Consider the following 10664-nt stretch of genomic DNA (forward strand, 5'->3'; position numbering starts at 1 on the left):
CTGAAGCCGCTTAGGTGCCTCATCCAGTTGATACATGTCTGCCATGTCCTCAAAACGAGCTATGTACGGCTCGATTTGCTCGCTTTCCTTGTGTGAAGGAAGCTTGATGCGTGGGGTCGCCAGGACATGTGCAGGGAGAACGCTCGTGGAGCTTTGACCAACTGCACCAGATGTATCTGAAGCCAAGGAATCTCGCTTGAGCTTCAGCATTTCAAGTTCATTTTTTCTCGTGCCTCACGTTCGGCACGTTCATATTCACGTTGTTCCCGCACGTGTTTTAAGTCGATTTCGCGCTGTTTTTGCTCGTGTTCACTCTGTTGTCGCTCTTTTTCTAACTCGAGCTAGCGTTGTTTCTGCTCGTGTTCGCGTTCCTCGCTCATATTCGCGCTGAATCTTACGCTCTTCATGGGCATCATTCTCGCGCTGCTGCTCCTGATTATGTCGTGAGAGTATATACTCTTTAATTTCGGTTGGGTCTGTAAGACCCATATCTTTGGCTTCCTGTAAAAATATGGTGGTAGCCATGGCGCTAATTTACTAAGTAAACCGAAACTGAGTACTGACTGCTTAGCGACGAATACTAATAAACACAAGCAAAGAATACAGACACAAGCTAGTGGTGACCAGTCTTATCTAGTTAACTCGAAAAGAATAAAGCAAAAATGGAAATAGCTGAGAAGACTCAATAATTAACACAATGGGTACGGCGGCTACCCAGGAGCGAATAAAATCATCTGGCGTTACCAAAAATAAAGTACTAAATAGAGTTAAGTACTCTATGAATTAATAAAGCAAAAATTCACTTGCTAAATTAATGGTAAACACCAGTAAACTTGTGCCTATAAACTTTAATTATAAATACCCAAATATGAACGAGTGAGCACTATCTTGTGAATAGCTTTAGAGCTAGGAGTTAATATCCTGGAATGAGGTCGCCAATTGTCACGGGGCTTTTTATATATCACTGTTTTTTTAAGATAAACGCTTAAATATTATTTAATTGATACTAATGTTCAATAATATTGAAGAGCAGGGACAATGATTGTCTTGCTAAATCAAGCAACGATTCTCTAAGAACGAGAATTTATAAACTTTCTCGACAGTACACAGCAGAGACTAATCACTCAATTGCTGTTTATTAGTACTGTAGCCTCTGGAGAAAGTTACTTCACCCCTGACAATAAATAACTAATACTAACAATAGTATCAGGTTCTTGTTGATGCTTAACTCCTAGGAGGCACAACGGATTTTAAGTTTAATACACAAGACTGGCCTAAGTACCAGTTATGAAAGGCAAACGTTGATGCAAGCTAGAAGCTATAAGAGAAATAAGCTTAACTGCGGAGAAATGAAACAAGAGTTTACATTACATTAAGCTCAAGCAAAAGAACTGTTAAATTTATTGATTACAAAATAAATTTAACGTTACAATTCAAAATCAAATTAATGAGATCGCACTCACTCACTCACTCGAGCTAAATCCTTACGCCTAGGAAAAACACTTTAACTAAACTCTTAAACCTAAGAAAATACAAAAAGGAAATACTGGTCGATGAATGCTGTGTATCACCCAAAGCTGAACTAAGGTGGGAGCACTGGATAACTGTGGTCTAGTGGAGTTTGGGTACTAGCTGACCTCTCACACTGCTGGCACAGGACCTCTCTCCATCACAGCAACAACTGGACTGAATTCAAATGATGTATGGGCAGGACGCACAAGCCACTGGAAGAAGGCGTGGCTAACGGTTGAGGCAAGCAGGGCGAACAATAAAGAAACAATAGTATCGCTCAGTAGAGCACTTAGTGACGTGCATTAAATCAGTCACTTTTGAAACAGTGACGAATGTTTTGAAAAGTAAACCCCGAAATGGAGATAGAAACGGTTAACTGAGCGATACACAGTGAGTTTTCCTCTAATAGTTCGTGGATTCTCACAAAAGGGAAATGTTGCGAATTTGATTCGTGACACTACAACACTCAACAGACTTATACCCCTAAAGCTAGTACATTCATATTTATCTCCCTTACCTTTATACAACGGAACCACACAAGCACTTGCCTAGTCAACTGGCACCATACCTCTCACAAAACACAAATTCAGCAATCTTACTAATCACTCATCAACAGTCGCTCCACCACCTTTCAGGCATTCCACAACACACTCATCCATACCTGCAGCTTTCCCTATTTTCATGTCCTTTACTACCTGCTGCACTTCCTTCATCATGATCAAAGAATCATTCAACTCGCCCAACACATTTATGCCTTGCACCCTTCCATCTGCCACAATCTCAGCCCCCATCTCCTCACCTACATTTAACAATCTTTCAAATTACTCCGCCCATCGTGTCCATACTGCATCCATTTCAGTTAACATCCTTCCATCCTCTGCTTTTACTCTCTCTTCCTTCCCAGACTCTCCATTTTGCACCTTTTTCACCTCCTTCCAAAACATTTTATTCTGTTGAAAATTCTCAGTCAACCACCTACCCAACCTCTCATCTGCTGCCACTGTAGCATCATGCACAGCCCTTCTCGCCCTATTTCTCTTTTCCTTATACCTCTTATATGATACCTCATCCTTCCTCTGCAGCCACACTTCATTCATATGCATGTTCTCTTCTCAGCCACAACCATACTTACTTCCTCGCATAACCATTCACTTTCCTTTCTTACACCACCCACTTGTCTCACACCACTCACCTCTTCCGCGTGCCCCACCACAGCATTCTTAAACAACTGCCATTCCTCCTCCACATTGCCATTCTCCTGATCTTTCACTGCATTCCACTCATCCTTCAATTTCTCCTGGTACTCTATCATTTTCTCACTCTTATCCACCTCACTTACTTTCAAAACCTCCCTGCCACCCCTAACTCCCCTACCTCTCACCCACCTCTTACCTACTCTCAACCTTCCCTCAACAGGTCAGACATACCTCCACTCTCCCCTCTCAGAACTCTCACATCCAACATTCTTCCTATCATATTCCTGGACACAGCCACATAGTCCATCAATGTTCTATCAACAACCCTTCCACCCTCCTGTCCCACTCATGTGTACTTATAAATATCTTTCTGCTCAAACAAGGTATTTCCAAGCACCATCTCTCGCTCAACACACATCCCTATCATTCGTTCCCTATTTTCATTTTTTCCAGGCACACCATGCATACCAACGTCACCTTCAACTGCTACATTTCCCACTCTAGCATTCAGATCTCCCATCAGTACCACATTCACACTCGTTCCAAAACTCTGCAGACACTCATCAACATCGTTTCAGAAGGACTACCTCTATTCTGCATCCTTTTCACTGCCATAAGAACAACAACAGAAGCAACAACAATTATAATAATAATGATAATAATAATAATAATAATAATAATAATAATAATAATAATAATAACAATAATGATAATAATAATAATAATAATAATAATAATAATAATAATAATAATAAATAGCACGAAGAACAACAACAACAAGTTATAATAATAATAATAATAATAATAATAATAATAAATAACACGAAGAACAACAACAACAAGTTATAATAATAATAATAATAATAATAATAATAATAATAATAATAGTAGTAGTAGTAGTAGTAGTAGTAGTAGTAGCAGTAGTAGTAATAGTAACTACGCACCGTAATATTGTCCATGGACAATTTTGATGAAAAATTTCCCACAACCACTCCCTGCTATAAGAAGCCGAGTTATAACGGAACCTTGTGGTCCAGGTAACTGATAGTGTGCCTGCCACGCTAGGTCATCACAGTCTATAAGTTCACCAGGTTTGGTGGCTCTAGCTTTAATTCTTCATGGAAAACTAGGTGACATCTGGAGTACCCGGAAAGTTCCAATTTTTTACCCCAGCCGATCTCAGAGAATAATCAACCGATGGGAATCATACTCTTTTCCGCAATGCAGCCGCCTTAAGGCTATATTATAATAATATATCAGCTTGGTAGCTTAAGCTGTTTTTAAGCTAGTGTCCCGGAATACATTTTTTTACACTCTGAATAATATCCGGTGATCCGGCTGATGGATTGCCATCATACTGGGCAGGAAGATGCTGCCGACTAGCATGAAAATTTTAAGGCTGTAGACCAGGGCTATTCAATTTCTTTAGAAGTAGGGCTGAGTTATGAATATCACTTTAACTAAAGGGACATGCATTATTTTGTCTGTAGTTTTTTCCCTTTATACACAGAAAGAATGAGAAATTCGCCCATTATGTGCGTTTACATTTTCCTGTAAATATATAAATAAAAAGAAAAACACAAAACTTTCTATTTTATGCTTGTTTGTGAGATTATTTTCATTCTTCTGAGTCGGTCAAAGGACCAAACAAAAACGACTGCAGAGCCGGATTTGGCCCGCGGGCTGCCAGTTGAATAGCAGTGCTCTGGGCCAATAAGCATCCAAACATTGGCCATTTACATTATAAGATGAGAATATTGACAAAAAACGAAAACTTCCAACATGGATGTGGGTAGTTTTAGTAGTAGTAGTAGTAGTAGTAGTAGTAGTAATAATAATAATAATAATAATAATAATAATACTGTAGTAATAGTAATCTATAATATAGTGATCCTATTTCTGTATGTTCGTTGGTTTGTTGCCGTAACACAGCAAAAACGGTGAATGTAACGCAATTTTTTTTTTAGGAGCACGGTACTGTTATACAGTAATGCTGTAACTTGAAAAATAAAACCATTTCCAGGCCAACCGGGCCACCAATTCCGGAGTTATGACTCATTTCTGAAGATAGGAAGTGACTTGACATCGAGCGGAGGCCGCCAAAGGCGGGCTCTCAGCGAGTAATAATAATGATAATACAGTATTGTAATAATAGTGTCACCTATCTATCGATTTACCTACCTATATCCCTCGGTCTTTATCTTTCTTTATCTTTATGTGTCTCTCTGTCTGTTTATCCATAGAGATATATAAAGTTTCAGCCGAAATATATTATTAAAGAATATCGAAATATTAGTACCCATTTTTATTGCAAATTAAAGAGCGTTATAATATTGTGAACATTTTGATATTCTAGAGTCTTGAGAATAGCAAATAACAGTCTTGCAAAAGTTATCTTCCACATCTGAAAATATCCATGCAGTCTATGCAATCCGAGGATACGATATCAAAATTATCTCCAAGATCACCAAATCTGCACGCACTGGATATTAGGGGATACGCTTTCAAAATTATCTTTCTCATCTCTGCATACGCTTGTACTGGAAGTAATTGAGTCGTCTGGGAATTAAGATATACAGAGATCACGAATGTGTACTGGAGAGAGAGAGAGAGAGAGAGAGAGAGAGAGAGAGAGAGAGAGAGAGAGAGAGAGCGGGGGAGGGGGGTATTTTCGTTGGATTGGAAGATATCACAAGAGCTTTTACTCAGTTGTTTTACACGTTGCCTATGTAGTATTTAATTGATGCAAACTCCATCGATATGAAGAAATGTATAAATCGCATGCCAAAGAATTTTAGCGGTTTCAGCTAGATGTGTTTTTTATTCTGTTTACTGAACAAACAATTTGAGACAGAGTAGGGGAAGCATTTCCTAGTGAAGGGGTTAATGAAGCCTGTGTCGTCCTCTCATTAAAGAAAAAAAAAAAAACATGATTTTGCATATTATCGACTCCTCAAATCCGATGGCGATTTTTTTTTTCTTCTTACTGTCAGAGGACTTTAATCACCTATATGGAAAATTTCTTGTAGTGAAGGCTATAATAAGGGATATATTTAACTTTATGTTGGAAAAGTCTCTCCCAATCTTAATAAAATCATGTGAAGGTGTCAAGAATAAAGTTTACAAGTGCTTCATACTAGCGAAGCGGTTAAGAGGACACATATAACATCCCCGTACAAGAAAATATTTAGGTGTAATATGCAAAATAATTCGCTGAGGGAGAAGTACTACGGAGCCTCCGCAACTAGAGAGAAAAAAAAAAAGAGGGGAGGGGGGACGTAAAGATCAGGTGGGGCAACTCCTGAGAAGGGTATTAGCATGTAAATATTATACTTGCCGTGAGATGCTGCGCTTAATTTACTTTTATCGTCCATCCAAGCAAGGTACGGGCGGGGAGGAGAGGAGAGGAGGAGGGAAATAGGAAGAGAGGAGAACTGAGGGAAAGGGAAAAGGGAGGTGAACTCAGGACTGGAGAAACGAGGGAGTCTAGAGAAGAGAGTGAAAAGAAGTGAAGGAGGGGCTAACAGAGGAGATAAGGGGGAAGAAGGGTTGGAGAGAAGTAATAAGATTAGAGACGTGAAGACTAGAGAAGAGAGGAGAGAAGAGAAAAGGAAATGAAAGGATACGCTACAGGGAGAGGGGGAGGAATTAAGTCGAGTGAAATGCAAAGGGGAGGAAAGCATAGGATGAGGAATAGCGGAGGATTCCCCTAGCTGATTATCTTATTTTGGATACTTCATTTCCATTTTGCTCTGGCCGACTCCAAACAGATTTATTCACTTTTGGTTTAACGTTTCCGAAATGCTGAGATTAATAAAAGAAGAAATAAAGTGGGAAGTGGGAAGAAAGGAGAGAAGAGGAGATGAAGAAGAAAAGGAAGAAGAAAAAAACGGATACACACAAGACGACCAATGAAAGGATAGCTGAGGACAGGAGAGAATAGGATGAAAATGGCAGGAATGCAAAAAGAAGAGCTAAGGGGAGAAAACAAAATATCCATAACTCAACCCAAAGTACAAGGGAGACGTGAGGGAAAGAGGATAAGAGCAAAAGGAGAGGAGAACTAAGGTAAAATGTGAAGTGAGGGAAGATGGGAAAAAAAGAGAGTAGCGGAAAGACGAAAAAGGACAAGAGGACAGGAGAGAAGAAAAAAGATGAGAGAAAGGGACAAAAGAGGTGAAAAGAAGAAAGGAGAGGAAAGGAAGGGGAGGAGAGGAAATAAAATGAACAGTGTAAGGAATACAGACGGATTCCTTTTTCCTGTAAAAGGATACAGAAGACAAGAGAGAAGAGGACAAAATATAAGAGGAGAGGTATAGGAAGGAAAGGAGAGCTTATTTAAGGTGAGGAGAGGGAAAAGGTGAAAGCAAGGTAAAGAAGAGAAAAGGAATTGCGCAGGGCATCAACAACTAAACACCAAGTATACAGAAGAGGAGAGAAGAGGGAGGATGAGGAGACGAGACAAGAGAAGAGATTAGATGAAGAAAAGGGAAGACAGGGGCGGAAGAAGAAGAGAGAAAATACTAAATGCACAGGATACTGTAAACACCCACAAGCAGCCAGTTGGGTGTCCTTGGCCAATAAAACAGTGGTGGACGTGAAACGAGGAGGGAAGTTGTGGGACTAGCTCTAATGTATCTTCTCTCTCCTTCTATCCCTTTCTTGATGAGGATCTGGACAGCGGAGATGCGTGAGACAGGGTGACGTGTACTGAGAGTACGTAAGGTGGGGAGTAGGAGTGCAAGGGGTTCTCTCAGCCCAGTGATATCGCGTGTCCAGGTAATTTTGTCTAGTCGTGGTTGTAGATCTATTTAAGCCATTTGCTCTTAGAGACGAGTATCTTTCAAATAAGCAGTATCGTCGGTCTCGATGCATTTAATACTTTGACTATTTAGGTTTCTCTAGGTTTAAAATTCGTCTGTCTAGATATTTTTGGTCATTCAACTACTTGGAAATTTCTCGGGCGAACAAAGTGATTGTCTGGGTAAACTCCAAGAGAGATATGTGAGATATTGTAAAACGTGCAGACAACGTTTGGCAGAGATTGTGCCAAGATTTCTCTCAGCTGATATAAACCGTCCCTTTAGGTATTTCTGGATGTAACTGGTACTTTTAGATTATATTTAATTCAACCTTTCAGTTAAACAAATTCATCTGTCGAGTTAATTTCAGTCTTTTGACTGCGAGGGGTTTTCAGGCAACAAATCGTCCACTCGTTTTTCAGTGTATTCTGTACTTCTGATCTGTTATAATTATATCACACGTGAATCAAATTAACTATTGTATTTTTTTATTAATAATGCTTGGGTAGGTATGATGACGTGGAGAGATCGCGAGGTGGGTTTGGTAAATATTAGTAAGAATGGATTTCAGCTAAACAAAAAACCTGTGTTCAGGGGTGATTACCACATTGTAGTGGAGGTGACATGGATTTTTTTTTCTCTGTCTCTTTCTGTCTGTCTGTCTGTCTGTCTGTCTGTCTGTCTCTGTCTGTCTCTCTCTCTCTCTCTCTCTCTCTCTCTCTCTCCCTAGCACACTGTTGTATCTCTGTATCTAAATTTACAGGCAACTCAGTTTCTTCCACTACAGGCGTATGTGGACATGTGAAAGGTAACTTTGAATGCGTATCACATTATTTCAAGTGCGTGAAGATTTTGAGATGTTGGAGATAAATTTGATACTGTGTCCTCCGTTTACTACTACTGCATGCATATGATCAGTTGTGGAAGATAGCTTTTGGAAGACTTTCATTTACCATTCCCAAGACTCTTGAAATATTATGATTTTCACAATACTGTATTACGTCTGTTTGATGTACAGTAAAAACAGGTCATACTACTTCCATACATTCTTTAGCTATTATATTTAAGCTGATAATTTAGGAACATGTATGGATATACAGAAAGACAGAATGACAAAGGCACATACAGACCGTGGGATTCAGACAGATAAATGGATAGATATTATTATTATTATTATTATTATTATTATTATTATTATTATTATTATTATTATCGCCAGAGACAAGATCTACCCGTAAAATAAAAATAACCTCTGTACAGTTGTGGAAGTTTTAATCAATGTACAGTATATTCAGTATCGACGAAATTCCTTCCAGTCGTGTTTAGAATTAATAAAAAAATTGGTAAAGAGGAGGGCTTAGGTTTACGTCTATCGACCACACTAGGGTCATCAAGCTATACAATCTTCCCTCAGGAGACGGACGCTATAATCGAATTTACTTCCAGGTACCATAATATCTTACCGAGTTGAATAAAAACAAGGCGGAAGTAAACTTTATGCAAGCGTCTGACCGCTCTTAGAATCAAACTTGGGTTTCCAACTGCAAGCTAAGTGTGTTAACCACATTACCCTCCCACTGTTAGAAAGTGCTTCACATGCCATCTTATACTTCTCTGTAGGTTTTTCCTTTGTTGGACATAAGTATCATTAACTGTGTTATGTACCATTACAGTAAATGGGTAATGACGACTTTTTTTTAACACTGCCTATATGAGGCTTCTCCCGGGTGAATAAAGTCACCTGGATTGAGAATTAATAAAACAACTGAATATGATCGGGGAAGTATAAGGCTGAACCCTGCAATTAAATTTCTTTGCCTGAAAACACGGGAAATATGACTGCGCCCGAAATTCTAGGATATAAAAGATGATGGCAAATAATCTAGTGCTTACGGCTATCAAATGGTCTAAGAAACAACCAAAAAAAGCGATTACTGTTACCTGAGAAATTTCTTAGGTTTTCCTTCCGTCATGCTGTTACTTGCATTCTTGACGCTGACTCCCCAGTTCAGTGCAATGATGTCTTTATTATTATTATTATTATTATTATTATTATTATTATTATTATTATTATTATTAGACCATCTCATTTGTTCTGTCCATAACCTGCACCTCCCACTTCATACTGATTCTAAAATATATATATGTATACACACACACACACACACACACACACACACACACACACACATATATATATATATATATATATATATATATATATATATATATATATATATATTTATTTATTTATTTATTTAAGCACTTCTGTACATCTATATTTTATCTCTTTTTTTTCTTGTTTACGCCAGACCAAAAAACTAGGCTTCGTATCAACCACCACCACCCAGTTCATTGTGCCTCAGATATTTTTGGAAGCATTACGTTACAATAACTTTTTTCATAGTTTACTCCTGTTTCGACCAGACTAACCTAATATTGTGGTCTCAATTTCACCTTTTTTTTTTTATATTCATTCCATTTGCCTTCCAATATATTTTCTCTGAATGACGACATTTCCACTTATTTCTTGTCACTACCCCACTCTTTTATTGAGCTTCGTTTCTGACTCCACCTTCCATCCCATTCTGCTTCTAATACATTATTTTTTTCCTTTTTCCAAACCACTTCAACTTAAGTGTCTTTTTTTTATTATTGTTGCTGCAGTTACAAGGCTATTCTATTAAGCTTCGCCACAGTCTCTGCCTTTCCTTGCACTCTGCTCCCAATACCATGTTTTTTACTTCATTGCGATGACTTTTTTTTTTTAATTAATCTTGCCACTACCAGACTACGTGAGGAATTTTCATTTTCGCACAAGCCACTATCTCTCATTCCATTCTGCTCCTAGGATCATCTTTTTATAAGCACTGCAAAATGACTTTTTTTTTTTTTTCATTTCTGCTATTACTAAAGCATGTTTCCACCTTGTCTGTACCTGCATTTTCATATATGTCTCACATGTTTTCTCAATTCATACTGCTTCCTATTTTTTTACGCAACTCCCATAAACGCACTTTTCTTTTAAATTTCACAGCAGTGTATCATATTTGCCGAAAGAAATTGCTAATAGTAAGAAGGTTAAAAAGTCACTCAACTAAGCCTTTCACTGATGTGGACACACTAAGATATGCTATTCATCTTAACACAAGAC

The sequence above is a fragment of the Coenobita brevimanus genome, chromosome 24, assembly GCF_032717465.1.
Source record: "Coenobita brevimanus isolate Jiangsu-jjx chromosome 24, ASM3271746v2, whole genome shotgun sequence".
In the NCBI taxonomy this organism is placed as follows: domain Eukaryota; kingdom Metazoa; phylum Arthropoda; class Malacostraca; order Decapoda; family Coenobitidae; genus Coenobita; species Coenobita brevimanus.